At 45.7% G+C, this 18,973-nt stretch overlaps 1 long non-coding RNA gene across 1 annotated transcript; it reads left to right on the forward strand.

Moving 5' to 3' along the window:
• Positions 1-6,656: 6,656 nt before the first annotated feature.
• On the forward strand, positions 6,657-17,881 carry LOC133045233 (uncharacterized). Its single transcript, XR_009690161.1, has 3 exons — positions 6,657-6,861; positions 14,565-15,214; positions 16,144-17,881. It is a non-coding gene; the product is annotated as an uncharacterized LOC133045233 (long non-coding RNA).
• Positions 17,882-18,973: the final 1,092 nt, after the last annotated feature.

An 18,973-nucleotide genomic window follows, 5' to 3' on the forward strand; every position in this document is an offset into this window, starting at 1 on the left:
GATCTGGTTTCCTCAGTGTGTATGCCCAGAAGTGGGATTGCTGGGTCATATGGCAGTTCTATTTCCAGTTTTTTAAGGAATCTCCACACTGTTTTCCATAGTGGCTGTACTAGTTTGCATTCCCACCAACAGTGTAAGAGGGTTCCCTTTTCTCCACACCCTCTCCAGAATTTATTGCTTGTAGACTTTTGGATAGCAGCCATCCTGACTGGCGTGTAATGGTACCTCATTGTGGTTTTGATTTGCATTTCTCTAATGATGAGTGATGTTGAGCATCTTTTCATGTGTTTGTTAGCCATCTGTATGTCTTCTTTGGAGAAATGTCTGTTTAGTTCTTTGGCCCACTTTTTGATTGGGTCATTTATTTTTCTGGAATTGAGCTTCAGGAGTTGCTTGTATATTTTTGAGATTAATCCTTTGTCTGTTTCTTCATTTGCTATTATTTTCTCCCAGTCTGAGGGCTGTCTTTTCACCTTACTTATAGTTTCCTTTGTAGTGCAAAAGCTTTTAAGTTTCATTAGGTCCCATTTGTTTAGTTTTGCTTTTATTTCCAATATTCTGGGAGGTGGGTCATAGAGGATCTTGCTGTGATTTATGTCGGAGAGGGTTTTGCCTATGTTCTCCTCTAGGAGTTTTATAGTTTCTGGTCTTACATTTAGATCTTTAATCCATTTTGAGTTTATTTTTGTGTATGGTGTTAGAAAGTGTTCTAGTTTCATTCTTTTACAAGTGGTTGACCAGTTTTCCCAGCACCACTTGTTAAAGAGGTTGTCTTTTTTCCATTGTATATCCTTGCCTCCTTTGTCGAAGATAAGGTGTCCATAGGTTCGTGGATTTATCTCTGGGCTTTCTATTCTGTTCCATTGATCTATATTTCTGTCTTTGTGCCAGTACCATACTGTCTTGATGACTGTGGCTTTGTAGTAGAGTCTGAAGTCAGGCAGGTTGATTCCTCCAGTTCCATTCTTCTTACTGAAGATTACTTTGGCTATTCGAGTTTTTTTGTATTTCCATACAAATTGTGAAATTATTCGGTCTAGTTCTGTGAAAAATACCGTTGGTAGCTTGATAGGGATTGCATTGAATCTATAGATTGCTTTGGGTAGAATAGCCATTTTGACAATATTGATTCTTCCAATCCATGAACACGGTATGTTTCTCCATCTGTTTGTGTCCTCTTTGATTTCTTTCATCAGTGTTTTATAGTTTTCTATGTATAGGTCTTTTGTTTCTTTAGGTAGATATACTCCTAAGTATCTTATTCTTTTTGTTGCAATGGTGAATGGTATTGTTTCCTTAATTTCTCTTTCTGTTTTTTCATTGTTAGTATATAGGAATGCAAGGGATTTCTGTGTGTTAATTTTATATCCTGCAACTTTACTATATTCATTGATTAGCTCTAGTAATTTTCTGGATATAGTAAAGTTGCAGGATATAAAATTAACACACAGAGATTAGCATTTTTGAAGACCGAAGTCCTTCCCCTGCCCTCTGCCCCACTGTAACAGAATGTTCCTCTAATTGTGATTGTCTGATTAGGTATAAGTTATGCATTCTTGTGGAGAAGGAAATGGCAACTCACTCCAGTATTCTTGCCTGGAAAATCCCACGGACGGAGGAGCCTGGTGGGCCACAGTCCATGGGGTCACAAAGAGTCGGACACGACAGAGCGACTTCACTTTCACTTTCTTTCACTATGCCTTCTTGGCTGCAGTAAGGCACACAGAGGATGCTGTATCCTTCTCAGGATGCCATCTCTGGAGACAGAGGATGTCCACCTGTCTGTCTTGGTGATGTTAAGTGCCCACAACTTTTCACCCGGTGTTTACGGATGACATGAGGTAGGGGAGAGGGGAAGAAAATTGAAATAACAAAGAGGTGGATGACTCAGCATTTGTTAAGTTCCCGAGTCATCTGTGTTGCTGATTTAACCACCCAAAGCAAGGCTTTGTATAATCACAAAGGACACACACACATACACACACACACACTCACACACCCAAGTTCTGATCCACTTTGCATTTTTTTAGCTGCCACCAAAGTCCTGTTTCAGCACATGGAGCATTGAAAGAAATAATGTGAAGGTATTTTCAAATTCTGCATTGAAGAGTCACATATAATAATTACTTATAAATATAATTATATAACAATTCCTTGGGTCTTAAACCAAGGAAGTGGTGCCATGGTTATGAGCTTTGTGGGTACCAGCCAAGCATGTGGATTAGCTTAAAGCAGTGGTTTTCAGTCCCATACATTAAGTTCTCCTGGGTGCATTTAACCCCAGTGCTGGGCACACCCCCACTCCGATCAACTGAATCAGAAGTTCTAAAAGTGGGGTTCACGGATGGAAGAATTCTAAAGTAAAGAGCCACCAGCTTAACGGTATGATTCTGGAGCTTCAATAATCCCCATAGGTCTTTAACTTTTGGTCAAGTGCTCCCTTTAATAGCTGAAGTATATTGAGCACCTACTGTGTGTCACAGACAGCCACAGATTTTGTTTACAGAGCATCCACTTTCCCTTCTATGGGAAAAAGCTCCCTGGTTTTCCTTTGGCCAATACCACCCCCACTTGCAGCTCATGTGGTTTTGGGGTTATTGTTTAGCCGCTCAGTCATGTCTGACTCTGTGAGACTCCACAGACTGCAGCATGCCAGGCTTCCTTCCCTGTCTTTCACCATCTCCCAGAGTTTGCTCAAACTCATGTCTGTTGAGTTGGTGATGTCATCCAACCATCTCATCCTCTGTCATCCCCTTTTCCTCCTGCCTTCAGTCTTTCCCAGCATCAGGGTCTTTTCCAATGAGTCACTTCTACACATCAGCTGGCCAAAGTATTGGAGCTTCAGCTTCAGCATCAGTCTTTCCAATGAATTCAGTTCAGTTCAGTTGCTCAGTCGTGTCTAACTCTTTGAGATTCCATGGACTGCAGCACACCAGTCTTCCCTGTCCATCACCAACCACAGAGCTTACGCAAACTCATGTCCATAGAGTCGGTGATGCTATCCAACCATCTCATCCTCTGTCATCCCCTTTTCCTCCTGCCCTCAATCTTTCCCAGCATCAGGGTCTTTTCAGATGAGTCAGTTTTTCACATCAGGTGGCCAAAGTGTTGGAGCTTCAGCTTCAGCATCAGTCCTTCCAATGAATATTCAGGACTGATTTCCTTTAGGATGGACTGGTTGGATCGCCTAGCAGCCCAAGGGACTCTCAAGAGTCTTCTCCAACACCACAGTTCAAAAGCATCAATTCTTCGACACTCAGCTTTCTTTATAGTCCAACTCTCACATCCATACATGACAACTGGAAAAACCATAGCTTTGACTAGATGGACCTTTATAAGCAGAATAATGTCTCTGCTTTTTAATACACTGTCTAGGTTTGTTATTGCTTTTTTTCCAAGGAGCAAGCATCTTTTAATTTCATGGCTGCAGTTACTGTCCACAGTGATCTTGGAGCCCCCAAAAATAAAGTGTTTCACTGTTTCCATTGTCTCCCCATCTATTTGCCATGAAGTGATGGGACCAGATGCCATGATCTTTGTTTTTTGAATGAATTTTAAGCCCACTTTTTCACTCTGCTCTTTCACTTTCATCAAGGGGCTCTTTAATTCCTCTTCACTTTCTGCCATAACGTTGGTATCATCTGCACATCTGAGATTATGGATATTTCTCCTGGCAATCTTGATTCTAGCTTGTGCTTCATCCAGCCCGGCATATCACATGATGTACTCTGCACAGAAATTAAATAAGCAGGGTGACAATACACAGTCCTGATGTACTCCTTTCCCAATTTGGAACCAGTCCATTGTTCCATGTCTGGTTCTAACTGTTGCTTCTTGACCTGCATACAGATTTCTCAGGAGGCAAGTCAGGTGATCTGGTATTCCTGTCTCTTGAAGAATTTTCCAGTTTGTTGTGATCCATACAGTCAAAGGCTTTGGCATAGTCAATAAAGCAGAAGTAGATGTTTTTCTGGAACTCTCTTGCTTTTTCAATGATCCAACGGATGTTGGCAACTTGATCTCTGGTTCCTCTGCTTTTTCTAAATTTAGCTTGAACATCTGGAAGTTCTCGGTTCACGTACTGTTGAAACCTGGCTTGGAGAATCTCGAGCATTACTTTGCTAGCATGTGAGATGAGTGCAATTGTGCAGTAATTTGAACATTATTTAGCCCTGCCCTTCTTTGGGATTGGAGTAAAATCTGACCTTTTCCAGTCGTGTGGCCACTGCTGAGTTTTCCAAATTTGCTTGCATATTAAGTGCAGCATTTTCACAGCATTATCTTTTAGGACTTGAAATAGCTCAGCTGGATTTCATCACCTCCAGTTTTGTTCATAATGATGCTTCCTAAGGCCCACTTCATTTCACATTCCAGGATGTCTGGCTCTAGGTGAGCGATCACATCATCGTGGTTATCTGGGTCATGGAGATCTTTTTTGCATAGTCCTTCTGTGTATTCTTGCCACCTCTTCTTAATATCTTCTGCATCTGTGAGGTCCATACCATTTCTGTTCTTTATTGAGCTCATCCTTGCATGAAATATTCCCTTGGTATCTCTAATTTTCTTGAAGAGATCTCTAGTCTTTCCCATTCTATTGTTTTGGGGGGCTGACCCTGAATCCTGACTTCAGGGATGGACATTATTTCCTAGGTTTGGCCACTTGATCTGTTCATGAATGGTCTAAGTTGGTCAGATAAGACCTGAGTTAAGACTTCTGTTGGAATTATTGGCAAAAAGGTGCTTTAATTCCACCTGGGCTTAAAACTAAGAGAATGTTAATGTGAAGTTACCAGGGACTACTACAGAAAGGGGACCTATCCAAGAGTGAAGCCTACATGAAGTAAAGCAGAAAAAGAGATGAACTTGGTAGATATTGGTTTGAGCCCCTGTCCTGGAACCAGCCATGTCTGAACTAGATTTTTAAACCATATGAGCCAATAAATTCCTATTTTGCTTAAGTCAGTTTGAGTTCAGGTTCAAGAAGCAGGCAAGACAAATCTCAGCCATAAGGACCTAATAACTTGACCTAAGGTGAAAAGTAATCAGAGATAGAAAGGCCTTAGAGAAGGAGGGACGTTCAAACACTGGTCCTCTGGCCTGTGGCTGTGGGATGTCACAATCACCCAGCCTCCCTGGACTCCAGCTTCCTTCCCAGTGTAGCAGGGGTGGGCTAATAAAATTCAAGAATGCATTTGTGGAGTTGGTGGAGCCAAACTGCTTGGTTCAGATAATACAAAGCTTCCTCCATCCAGCATGTGTGCTCAGAAGCCAAGCTCCAGTGTGGAGGGAGCTCGTGGCAAAGAAATGATAAACTAGTACTCGCTGGTATTCACTGAATCCATGCCACATGCCTTCTGAAGCCTTTACCTGCACTGTCTTGCTTATTCCTCACAGAAGGGGCAGATATTACAGAGAAGGAAACGGGACACAGCCGACCAACCACTGGCTGTTACAAGAGCCCAGGAGTCCAGCCGCGGGCTCGTCTTCTTCCCAAACGGTGCAACCAACTAGTCCTGGGGGTTTGCCACCAAGAAACCCCTTCCAAAAGGTTTCTGGGAATTTTACAAAGAGCAGTGGACATCCTGCTCTTTGTAAAATTCCTGGCACCCCACTCCAGTACTCTTGCCTGGGAAATCCCATGGACAGAGGAGCCTGGTAGGCTACAGTCCATGGGGTCGCTAAGAGTCGGACACGACTGAACGACTTCACTTTCCCTTTTCACTTTCGTGCACTGGAGAAGGAAATGACAACCCACTCCAGTGTTCTTGCCTGGAGAATCCCAGGGACGTGGGAGCCTGGTGGGCTGCCGTCTATGGGGTCGCACAGAGTCAGACACGACTGAAGTGACTTAGCAGTAGCACTGGACATCCATTTGGATAGGAGTTTTTTAACCTCATAAATATGTTCAAGGCACCAGAAGAGGCAAAAATAAGCCAAACGCAAACTTTCCTCAGCATCTTCCCCTTAGATACAGAAAAACAAATCATAAACTATGCTCAGTAATGAACTGGTAGCCTTAAGGGGCCCCAGAGCAGACCTTGAATCAGCTGGGATTTCAGGTCCCGCCCGTGGGGGGAGGGGAAGACTCCTGCAGAGAATGTGCCAGAAGAATGAGGAGGAGAGAGATGGGGGGCAGGATGGGGAAAGGAGAGAATGAAACAAAGATTGTGAAGGAGTGAGCGGGTGGAGGGAGAAATAGAAGTTGAGAGAGAGATGGGGAGAGGGGAGAGATGGGGCGAGGTGGGGGGAGGGGAGAGATGGGGGAGAGGCTGGGGGAGGGGAGGGATGGGGGAGTGGTGGGGGGGAGGGGAGGGATGGGGGAGTGGTGGTGGGTAGAGAAAGGCTGAAAGAGAGAGATGCTGGATGGACAGGTAGGTGCTGCGCTGTGGGCATGCGGTCCGGGAGGGCAGCTAAGCACGGCCTGGCCCTGGTTCCTGCAGCCGCCCCTGCCGGCCCCACCATCTTGTTCCCCGGCAGGTGTGTGAGACCAAGGCTGGGTTCAGGGCGCCTCCAAAGAGCGGACCCCGCGTCGGGCGAGGAGCTCCCGGGGGCGGCCCGCTGGCCCCAGGCCAGCTCGCGCGGCTGCGCGGACGCAGGGAGCACGGCTCGGGCCGCCCTCCTCAGTTCTGCAAAATGGTGTCCGCGCCGCGGGCCGCGGAGGCTGAGGCACTGCGCGCCGCGGGGTTGCGGCTCCCCGCACGCCGCCTGCGCCCCGCGGCTCTCGTCTCCACGCCCGGACGCCGTGTCCTCAGAGTGACCTGTGCTATCTGGGGCCTCGGACTGCTGCTCACAAAGAAGTCACACTGAAAGGGAGAGTGTCCCTCACGCCGGTGTCGTCTTTACCGAGAAGAGGAAACGCAGGTGCCCTCTGCTGGGCGGGACAGGCGGGGCCGAGGCGGGGAGTGCAGGGGGCTGAGGGCGGGGCCTGGGCGCCGGGCCGAGACGGAGGCGGGGCCTGGGCGCGGTGGGCGGGGCCTTGGTGTCAGTCCCTGAGTTAAAGGCGGGGCCTGGGCGCGATGGGCGGGGCCTTAGCGCCGCTCCCCGAAATAGAGGCGGAGCCGAGAGCCAGGGTCCAGATATAGAGGTGGGGCCTGTGCTCGATGGGCGGGGCCTCCCCACCCCTCACTTTCTTGTGTGACCCGCTCCCACCCTACAGGGCAAATGGGGTCAAGCTGAGTTTTTTCCGAAAGGGGAACTAAAAACCAAAACTGAAACTGCTTTACAAGTAAATCATTCACTTTGAGAGAACTGAAAATTTCTTCACTGGGATTTTTTTTTTCCCCCTGTCGATAAATGTTGAATTTCACAGGTGCCAGAGAAGCAGGGAAAAGGCAGGGGTCTTGCGGGACACTGCCAACTTGTTCATCAAAGCGAAGGGTTTGGGGTCTCAGGGAGGTCCTGGCAAAGACTGTAGCTGCACCAGGCCGGCGGGGGCTTCGAGGAGATGGTGGCGAAATTCCTGTCCATTCATAAATTATTATTGACACTTTGAGAATAAAAGAGGTGTTATTAATGATTACAACATGTCAATACGACTAATTCTGGAGTGTGCCAGGCAAGGCAGACTCTTTAGCTCAGCATTGTCCAAAAAGAACTTAACACGATGATAAAAATGTTCTAGATCTGTGCTGTCCAATAGGGTAACACCAGCCCTACATGGCTACTGACTATTTGAAGTGTGGCAAATACAATCTAGCTGATTACTTTGTCCTTTAATTTTTGTTAATTTAAATTTATTTATTTATTTTTTAGCTCCACTTCAGGGCCTGCAGGACTTTAGTTCTCTCACCAGGGGTCCTATCAGGGGCCCCCTGTAGTAGAAGGGTGGAGTCTTAACCACTGGACTGCCAGGGAAAGTTATTTAAATTTAAACATGGTTGCATGTGTCTAGTGGTGGTGCTAGTGGTAAAGAACACACCTCCCAATGCAGGAGACATGAGAGACACGGGTTCGGTCCCTAGGTTGGGAAGATCTCCTGGAGGAGGGCATAGCAACCCACTCCAATATTCTTGCCTGGAGAATCTCTTGGACAGAGGAACCTGGCAGGCTACAGTCCACAGGGTCGCAAAGAGTTGGACACGACTGAAGTGACTTAGCACACACTCACAGTGACTAACGGTTTTCCTGGTAGCTCAGCCGGTAAAGAATCCACCTGCCAATGCAGGAGGCCCAGGTTCCATCCCTGGGTCATTAAGATCCCCTGGAGAAGGAAATGGCAATCCACTCCAGTACTCTTGCCTGGGAAATCCCATGGACAGAGGAGCCTGGCCGGCTACAGTCCATGGGGTCGCAAGAGTCAGACATGACTTAGCAACTAAACCACCACCACTAGTGGCTAACATACTAGACAGCAGAGCTCTGGTCATACTACTCGTAGCCGAAGACCAGAACCCTGGTGATAGCAGCTAAGTCCTCGGGCACAAGACTTGTAAGACAGGCTCTCTGTAAGAACTGGTTGAATGAATAGGTGGTGCTAGTGGTAAAGAACCTGCCCCCCAATGCAGGAGGCATTAGAGATGCAGGTTTGATCCCTGGGTTGGGAAGATCCCCTGGAGGAGAGCATGACAACCCACTCCAGTATTCTTGCCTGGAGAATCCCATGGGCAGAGCAGCCTGGTGGCCTACAGTTCATGGGGTCACAAAGAGTCGGACACGACTGAAGTGACTGAGCACAATAAGAATTGGTTGAACAAATAAAAGCTTAATAATCAAGTCACTGTGCTCCATGTCTGCAGTGGCATAAACTCAGAACACTTCTCAGAGACTTCCAGGAACTTGGAGAAATACAGCTTCGCCTGGGAGAGCCGAGATCCCAGTGACATTTCCTGTCCAGTGTCCGGGGCTAACCCCAGGTCTTGAGAGCCCACCTTGGCATATGGCACTGCCTTCAGCACTTGGAAAGGTCAGCTGCTGCTTGTTCCAACACTTACCTGGGAGCGTCCCAAAAGCTGGCAGAGTGTCCACATGATCAGAAAAGGCCTTTTGCCTTTGAGGTTTCACCAACAACTTTTAAAATCTCTCCAGTTGTCTCTTGGTGTTATAGATTTGGAAAGCGGCATTTTTGTTTCTAATTATAAATTCCTAGGTGATGTCATTCAGTCCCCAAACACCCACTGGGGCAAGGCTCAATAGAGAAAGACAGTATGCTAACAAGTTATCTGGAGGTGTCAGAAAGAAATGAGGAAAAACAGTACAGTTTGGGGAAATGTTTTCCAGGCTGCTTTCTGGTTTTAGCAACTGCACTGGAGGAGATAAGATACACATGGCTTTTATAAGGAGGCAGCGGAATCTCCAGGGGACATGAGGCAGGAAAAAAGAATCAGGCTGAAAGCATCCGATCATCACATATTCACTGAGAAACATTACAATATAGCAAAAGAAGCTCTTCAGGGAAGGGCTCCTATGGGGACCTCTGGGGCCAAGATTCAGTGCGCTCTGGGACAACTTGACTTCAACTCGATGGTATTTGAATAATCTGCCAGGGAGAAAGCAGATATAGCACACACGGTCACAGTGAGCGTTGAAACTCTCAGTTTGACAATGAGTAATGATCAGCCATGCCCAGAGGCCAGGCCAACACTCTCTCAGAAACAAGCAGGGAATTGAAGCAATTATTCAGTTATCCATGGACATAGCTACTGGCCAGGGCTGCATCCCCGATTTAGCCCAGAAACAGTAAGACTATTATAAGCTGTTTGCAATGTGTGGGTCTATCTTGAATTTATTAAGGAAAGGAGATTACAGAAAAATCCATAATGTTGTTGGGAGTGCAGTAAGACTGAGTCACACAGTCAGTGAAGTGGGAGGTTGAGGGCCTCTTGCCACTGAAAGGAACATCTTGCTTTTGGCCAAAATGGAAATAAAGATTTGGGTTTAGATATTTCAGATGGTCATTTCTTCACGTCACCCTTTATTATATGCGTGGTTGCTAAATTTCACATCGGATTGCATTTGTGGCCAAAAAGACAGAAAATGTTGAAACAGGACATTGTTCAGTTGTTTAATCACTAAGTCATGTCCAGCTCTTTGCAACCCCATGGACTGCAGCAAGCCAGGCTTCTCTGTCCTTCACTGTCTCCCAGAGTTTGCTCAAACTCCTGTTCTTTGAGTTAGTGATGCCATCCAACCATCTCATCGTCTGTCATCCCCTTCTCCTCCTGCCCTCAATCTTTCCCAGTTTCAGGGTCTTTTCCAATGAGTCCGTTCTTCGCATCAGGTAGCCAAAGTATTGAAGCTTCAGCTTCAGCCTCAGTCCTTTCTATGAATATTCAGGGTTGATTTCCATTAAGATTGGCTGGTTTGATCTCCCTGCTGTCCAAGGGACTCTCAAGAGTCTTCTCCAGCACCATAGTTCAAAGGCATCAATTGTTCAGCTCTCAGCTTTCTTTATGGTCCAACTCTCACATCCATACGTGACTACTGGAAAAACCATAGCTTTGACTATCTATACTGACCTTTGTCAGCAAAGGGATGTCTCAGCCTTTTAATTCGCTGTCTAGTTTTGTCATAGCTTTCCTTCCAAGGAGCAAGCATCTTTTAATTTCATGGCTGCAGTCACCGTCTGCAGTGATTTTTGGAGCCTAAGAAAATAAAATCTGTCACTGTTTCCACTTCTTCCCCATATATTTGCCATAAAGTGATGGGATCTGGGGCTTCCCAGGTGGTGCTAGCGGTAAAGAACCCTCATGCCAATGCAGGAGACAAGAGAGATGGGATTTCAGTCCTTGGGTTGGAAAGATTCCTCAGGAGGAGAGCATGGCACCCCACTCCAGTATTCTTGCATGGAGAATTCCTTGGATAGAGGAGCCTGGTGGGCTACAGTCCATAGGGTTGCAAAGGGTCAGACATGACTGAAGTGACTTAACACTCATGCATGCATGATGGGACCAGATGCCATGATCTTAAGTTTTTTAATGTTTTAAGCCAACTTTTTTACTCTCCTCTTTCACCCTCATCAAGAAGCTCTCTAGTTTCTCTTTGCTTTCTGCCATTTAGAATGGTATCATCTGCACATCTGAGGTTGTTGATATATCTCCCAGCAATCTTGATTCCAGCTTGTGATTCATCCAGCCAGGTGTTTCTCATGATGTACTCTGCATATAAGTTAATGGGAAGTCTGGCGTGCTGTAGTCCATGGGGTCACAAAGAGTCAGATCCAACTTAGCGCCTGAACAACAAAGCAGAGTGACAATATATAGCCTCGATGTCCTCCTTTCCCAATTTTGAACCAGTCCCTTGTTCCATGTCCGGTTCTATCTCTTGCTTCTTGACCTGCATACAGGTTTCTCAGGATATAGGTAAGGTGGTCTGGTATTGCCATCTCTATGAATTTTCCAGTTTGTTGTGATCCATATAGTCAAGGCTTTAGTGTGGTCAATAAATCAGAAGATGTTTTTCTGGAATTCTCTTGCATTTTCTGTGATCCAACGAATGTTGGCAGTTTGATTTCTGGTTCCTCTGTCTTTTCTAAATTTTTGAAATACTATGAATAAAGTAATATTATTTCAGCTGTTCCTTAATTAGCCCCTTCTGATGACTTTTGGTGGCTGGAAAGAGGGGGAAATGTTTTACTCCCCCCTTTATTTCCTCCCTTCAAAGTAGCTTTGCATGTCACTCAGTTGTGTCTGACATTTTGAGACCCCCCTTGGACTATAGCCCACCAGGCTCCTCTCTCCATGGGATCCTCCAGGCAAGTATATTGGAGTGGGTAGCCATTCCCTTCTCCAGGGGATCTTCCCAACCCAGGGATTGCAGCCAGGTATCCCACATTGCAGGCAGATTCTTTCCTGTCTAAGCCACTAGGGAAGCCCCAAAATATAGTTTACCTACCTATCAAAGAAAACCCAAATATCAACAGCTTAAATAAGATTTATTTTTTCCATTTAGTAAGAAATTCAGAAGCATGGGTGTAGTATAGATTTTAAGACCAAAATTTTGGGTCTTATTCTCCTAGTCACATAGTTTTTCAGTTGGCAGAAAAGGAGAATGGAAAAAGAGATTAGCCGAGACTTGACCACTCCTCCCTATCCCATCCCCCAACTTTAAGGAACTTTTTGGGAAGCGCACCCAATGACTTCCGACATTTCATTGCAAGTGAAAAGTGTAAGTGAAAGTGGCTCAGTCGTGTCCGACTCTTTGTGACCCCAAGGAGGAATTCTCCAGGCCAGAATACTGCAGTGGGTAGCCTTCCCTTTCTCCAGGGAATCTTCCCAACCCAGGGATCGAACCCAGGTTTCCCACATTGCAGGAGGATTCTTTACCAGCTGAGCTTTCATTGGCCAGCATCAATGAAGTGTTCAAAGGCCAGGTCTACTTGATAAGGAAGCTGGGAAATGTAGTTTCTAAAGCTGAAGTTTTTAAAGCCTCCCCTCCCATTAAAGTTGATATTCTGTTAATAAGAATATTATTAACAGAATAATATGGCTAGGCATTGAGTAGGCTTGACCACTTCAAAGCATCTTAAAACAAATTAAAACAAAATTTTTATCTACTTTTGCAAAAGTAATATTGATTGTCTTTATGAATGACATTTATAAGTCCCACATAGAAAGACACAGCTCGTGCCTACTATTAAATACATATATCAAGGCAGAAAACCAGTTAGTTAAGACGAGTGTGTGTGTCTCCCTGGAGGTGGCTGCATTCTTGCTGTGTGATTGGCCTCGGGACGTGCCTCCTGGGGTTCTACAGGAGGTAGGTGTGACTTCGTCTGTCAGCCCCTCTGTCTTCTTCCATTAGGGCCTGAGCTGAATGGGATCCTCCTGAGAACTAACTTCTGTAGGAGTTTCTTAAGCCTGAAACATACCATCTAGAGCAAGTTCAACTTCATTAGTGATTTGAGGAGAGATTTATTGAGCCAGAGGGAAGAGGTCTGTGAATAGAGTGTGTCTACGTTGGTTAAGTAACTAAGACAGTCACGGTGTTTGAGTGGTTTTTAGGTTCCGGTCTGAAACAATTTCTCTGTGAGTCAGAAGGAAAAAAAGAAGTTGAAGGGAGAGGCTGGGAATCGGGGCTAGGGGACGAGGGGCCACATGTGCAGGGTCTGACGAACACATTAACAGGTTGAGCTTCAGCCTGTGGCTCTGGGCTTAGAGACTCTTCAGGGCCAGGCAGGAACGTGGGGCCATGAGGCTGGTCAGGTCGGCAAAAGAGGGGCAGAGGCAGAGCCCCCAGCTCCCCATGGTGACAGTCACTGCTGGGCTCCAACCAGTTAGTTCCACGTGAAACTGCAGACCCAGTTCTGCTGGTGAGGCGGATGGTTCAGGAGAAGCCCAATATCTGAATGTTTACATGAAATCGGATTTGATTATGTGGAGTCAGACTCTATGAAGTTGGGCAAAGCGCTGATCAAACGTGGCTGCATCTGGCGCCTTGGTGAGCAGCGTGGTGCTCGTGAGACTCTGAGGAGGGGTGCGGGGCACCGAGGATGGTCTGAGATGGCAGAGCGGGAGCACAAAGGCGGGGCCAGCCAGGTCCTCCCCGACGGCAGGAAGGCCGCGGGGATGCGCTCGTCCCAGCACTAACACCGTGAGGCACCGCCTCACACTGGTCTGAAGGGCCAGCTTTAAAGTCCACAGATAATAGATGCTGGACAGGTGTGAGAAAGGGGGCCCTCCTGCACTGTTGGTGGGAGTGTACATTGGTACGGCCACTATGGAGAACAGTGTGCAGTTTCCTCAAAAAACTAAAACTAGAGCTACTATCTGATCTAACCATCTCAGTCTTGGGCAAAAATCCAGAAAAGATGAAAACTCTCATTCAGAAAGATACATGTACCCCAGTGTTCATAGCAGCACTGTTTACAATAGCCAAAATATAGAAACAATCCAAGTGCCATATATATATATATATATATGTATAGACACACACACACACACTGGAATATTACTCAACCATTAAAAAAATGGAAGCATTGCCATTTGCAGCAACATTGGGTGGACTAAAGAGTGTCATACTAAGTGAAGCAAGTCAGACAGAGAAAGGCACTATATGACATCACTCATATGTGGAATCTAAAACGTAATACAAATGAATCTGCATTCAAAGCAGACTCACAGACATAGAAAATAACTTATGGTTACCAGAGGGGAAAGGCAGGGGTGGAGGGGTAAATTAGGAGTATGGGATTAACAGATAGAAAGTACTGTACGTAAGATAGATAAGTGACTATTTACTTAACTAGTTGTTTTTATTTAACTATTTAACTAAGGAAGTAAAAATAGATAAGGGTTTACTGTATAGCTCAGGGAACAATATTTCGTATCTGGCAATAACTTACATTAGAAAATCATCTGAAAAAACATATAACTGAATCACTTTGCCATATACCTGGAACTAACACAATACTGTAAGTCAAGTATATTCCAGTTTTTGAAGAGGCAGTAGAAGGGGTGGTACTCCCGCACGCTGTGACCGGAGAGCTCAGCGTAGGACTGGGTAGGCTGCTCCTGTCGGCTGCCGCCGCCTCGGGATAAGCGCTAGTCAACGTGTGAGAACATAAGCAGGGAAAAGGACTCACCTGGCGGCCATCCTAAAGGAAACTAACCCTGAATATTCGTTGGAAGGACTGATGCTGAAGCTCCAATACTTTGGCCACCTGATGCGTACAGCTGACTCAGTGGAAAAGACCCTGATGGTAGGAGAGACTGAAGGAGAAATGAGAAGGGGGCGACAGAGGATGAGATGGTTGGATGGCATCACCGACTCAATGGACATGAATCCGAGCAAACTCTGGGAGTCAGTGGAGGACAGAGGAGCCTGGCGTGCTGCGTTCATGGGGTCGCAAAGACTTGGGCACCTCTCAGCAACTGAACCACCACCACAGCAGAGTGGCCTGGAGAGCCAGTTCTCAGGATTTTCCCAAGAGGAGTCAAGTCCCACTCAGGTGCCCAGACGGATAGAATCAAGAATATTCTCTGCTGCCTCCTTGTTTGTGATAATAAGGAACCAGAAGCCAGCTAATACTGTCCATCAGTAGAGTTACAGGTAAGTAAACTCCGGCCCATGGTGCTGTGGAGACACAAGAAGCACTCGGACAGATAAGACACACCAAAACACCCCCGCACAAAGCCACACCGGCCTCTTCTCTCTCTCCCGCTCACGCATTCTCTCAGTCTGCGGGCGCAGGTACAGGACCCGAAGCTGCCCCAATCCTTCCCTCAGCGTTCGCAACACTGGATACCTGGGCCGAAGGAGAAAGTTTCCAAGATGAGGGGTAAGTGGTCACCAGGGAACCTCTGTTTAAGTTGTTAATTATTGTAACTGGGAAAATGCCTTTCTGGATCTCTTGTGTAGTGAGAAATTAAATGAAAGTGGAGGATGATGCATCTGGCATTTTGCAAGGACCGTTGTAGCAGGGAGTGGCGAAGAGATGACAGCACCTTGAGGGGTAAATGGGAGTTTAAGAGGCAGAAACCCAAGCGAAGGGAAAGAGCCTTGTTAAGGCTGCCGAAAGGCCTGGCGGGAGCGGGGTGGGGGGAAACGAGAGGAAGTTCTTTGTTGGTTGGCTTTTAACGGGGGTGACTGAAAATCTCAATAAAATGGTATTTTGATTCCCTTTCACAGAGCATTGCTTCTACAATAGTAGATTCTACAAATCTCAATAAAATGGCATTTTGATTTCTCTTTCTCGTGGGGTTTGCTTCTGATTCAAGATCACTCCTATGACCTGCATCCCAACTCTTCTGATGTAGGAAGTCTAGAAAGATTTTGATAGGAAATTAAAATTGATTGGTGGGATAGGACCAGGATATCTGTATAAAGGCAACACACTCCTGGGGAGAAAATGTTGCTTGAAATAGGATACAGAGGAAGGTCTGCCAATGGAGAGATGGTTAAGTATGTTAGTATAAAAATCAGCGGGGTAGGCTTTTATGTGGTTATTAAAAATCACATTTCCAAGTTTTAAAATTGGAAAACATGCAGAAATGCTGATAATCCAATGTTTGATTTTAAAAATGCTTGCCACAAAACTTCATGTGCAGTGGAGTCCATTTGTAGTTTACAAAATAAGTCTATCTGCATGAGGGGAAGAAAGAAGGAAGCATTCATTTGGTAACAGTGCTTTTCCCTGGGTGATGGGGAAATTGGTGATTTTATTTTTCATGCATTTCTGTTGACATGACAATTTTCTATCGAAAACAGGATTGCTTTTTTTAATTCCCCAAAAGAACTGTTTTTAAAAACCGTCATTGGAAAATCATCTCTGAGGACAACAGCCAAGGGAGGATTCCTGTTTGGCGAAGAAGCCGACAGGCGGGTCCCAAGCAGCCTTGGGGGACTTTCCCCTTTTTGCCCAAATGTCATGTCGGCATTCACATGGATAAAAAGGGCCTGAACCGAGCAGCCTCCCCAGTGCTGGATGACAGGCATCAGGCCCTCCGCCCCTCCCATCCCAGGAGCTGTTGTGAGTGCTTATATTTATCAGAGAAAACACCGAACTTGAATGGGCTGGAGCTCACCGGCTGGCAGCAGAGGTCTGGTCCTTGTCTCCTTGGATGGACGCTGGAATTCGTCTGGAACACACAGGATGTGAATGAACATTACGGAGCAGAGCGCAGTTCTCTCCCTCCTGCAGAATCCCACTTCTTCCCACCAACCTGGCAGCAAGCAAAACGACCTCAGGATTAAGCCCGTAAACTTTGGAATCAAACAAACCCATGTGCAATCTTTGCTTTCTTTTTTTAAACCTAACAGTTCTGTGGCTTCCAGCAAATTCTGTAACTTCTTTGTACTTTTGTTTACTCATGTGCAAAATGGGGATAAAGATCACCACCATGTTGGGTTCCTATGAAGATTAAATAGGCTGAGTACAGAGACTGGACATGTGCAACCCTGTGGACTGTAGATTTCTGTTCTCGGATTACCTGTTTCCTTCTTACCCTACCTTAGGGCCGTCATTCATGGGATGAAATAAGAAAGGATGGTTTGGGGAGAAAGATACTCTTGGTAACCTGCAGATTTTCTTGTGAAAAGTGAAATCTCCCAGTTTCAGGCTGGCGTCTGTTGTTGGTAACTGGGTTGGCTCCAGCCATTGAACCAATTTATTGAGCACTATTCCTTGCTAGGACGGCTTCCCTGATGGCTCAGGCGGTAAAGAATCCTCCCGCAGTGTGGGAGGCCTGGGTTTGATCCCTGGTCTGGCAAGAACTCCTGGAGGAGGGAATGGCAACCCACTCCAGTATTCTTGTCTGGAAAATTCCATGGACAGAGTAGTCTGGAGGGCTATACAGCCCATGGGGTCGCAAACAGTCGGACACGACTAAGTGACTAACACCTGCTAGGCAGTGTGTTTAAGCCCTCTTATAGGTATATGACCAGCGTCCACATAGATTGTATTATCCCGTTATGTTTTATTCAAATAAGTCCTGATAACAGCCACTTCTCACCACCTCTTCAGCAACGACGCTAGTCTCAGCTATCCTCTTCTCCCAAGAAGTCACAGCAGTAGCCTTCTCCTTCGCCTCCCCTCTTGCATTCTTTCCATTTCCAGTGAACTTTGGAGTCAACCAGAACAGGAGAACAACCAATCTGGAGAGAGAGTAATGTTACGTAGGGAAGCCCAGGGACTCTGGTTCAGGGACCGAATCCTGCCTTGCTCAGTTAGCTGCTAACATACCTTCAGTCACAAGGAAGCGACTGGCAAAGGTGCTTTCCACGCCCCTGGTTGCCTAGCTCCAAGGACGCCAGACTTGCCATCACCCATCCCTGCTGAGACTGTCTCTGATCGCTAGGGAAGTGCCTCTCACTTAAGTACACTGCCGTCATTGCCCCTTCCTCTCTGCTCCACCAGCACAGTGAGAGAGAAATTTACCCACCCAACACACCCTAAGATTTGAGAAGGCTTCTGCTTCAGGAAATGTAGTACATAGCTGAGAATCTTTCTCTGCAGCTTTTTAAAGCCAACCTTTGGATTAACCAGATGTCTGATGAGCATTAAAAAAAAAAAAGTCTACTAAAAGTGAAAGTACCGTTGTTTTTGTTTATAAGTACATCAAAATACTCATATCTTTTATTGATCTGTGCTGAGGGAGTTGTGGGTTTTCATGCAATGTTTTTTGAAAGCGTGAAAAGCAAATACCTCAAAATGAAAATAGGATCACACATGGTTTTATCATCTTGTGCAGTTCATTTTATTACAATCTGATCTTACAGAAGGGATCCCGTTTTGGTTTAATCTTTTGGGGCTCCCTGCTCAGCTAACTTGAAAGTTTAGCTTTGGATGTTTAATTCCATAGTCTATGATCATTTTAGGAAATTTACAAAGATGGCAACACACAATATATAGAATGATTCATCGTGGTGGAGTTCAAAGCAGAGTGATCTGTAGTAATTCTGCACACGACAGTATAGCAAAGAAAAATAGCTTAGCCAAGCTCGCACACTGATACGAGAAATCCTAGAGCCATAGAGATTATAACCATGCATCTTATGAAAAAACATAAGCGGAATGTACATGCTATAACTATAACATCATATCATATAATATAACTTAAGTGTAGAAAGCATGGGCTTCCCCAGTGGCGCTAGTGTTAAAGAAGCTGCCTGCCAATGCAGGAGATGTAAGAGAGGTGAGTTCAATCCCTGGGTTGGGAAGACCCCCTAGAGAAGGGAATGACAACCCACTCCAGTATTCTTGCCTGGATAAATCCCATGGACATAGGAGCCTCGTGGGCTAAAGTCCACAGGGTCACAAAGAGTTGGACACAACTGAAGTGACTTGGCCACATGAACAAAGCACAATACAAAATGGTTTGCATTGAACTGGGTAGTCAGGCAGTCACTAGGCATTTTATTAATCACCTGCTGTTTGCAAGGTACTTTCATAACTATGAAATAATCTATATAAAAAAATCTGAGGGGAGGATGTAAAAATAAGGCTGAGTCAGGAAGATGGGATTATCATGGATTCTTTGTCTTTAATTTCCCTTAATATTGAAACATATATGATTTCAAATGGACCTTATTAAACTTA

The sequence above is a fragment of the Dama dama genome, chromosome 23 (assembly GCF_033118175.1).
Source record: "Dama dama isolate Ldn47 chromosome 23, ASM3311817v1, whole genome shotgun sequence".
In the NCBI taxonomy this organism is placed as follows: Eukaryota; Metazoa; Chordata; class Mammalia; order Artiodactyla; family Cervidae; genus Dama; species Dama dama.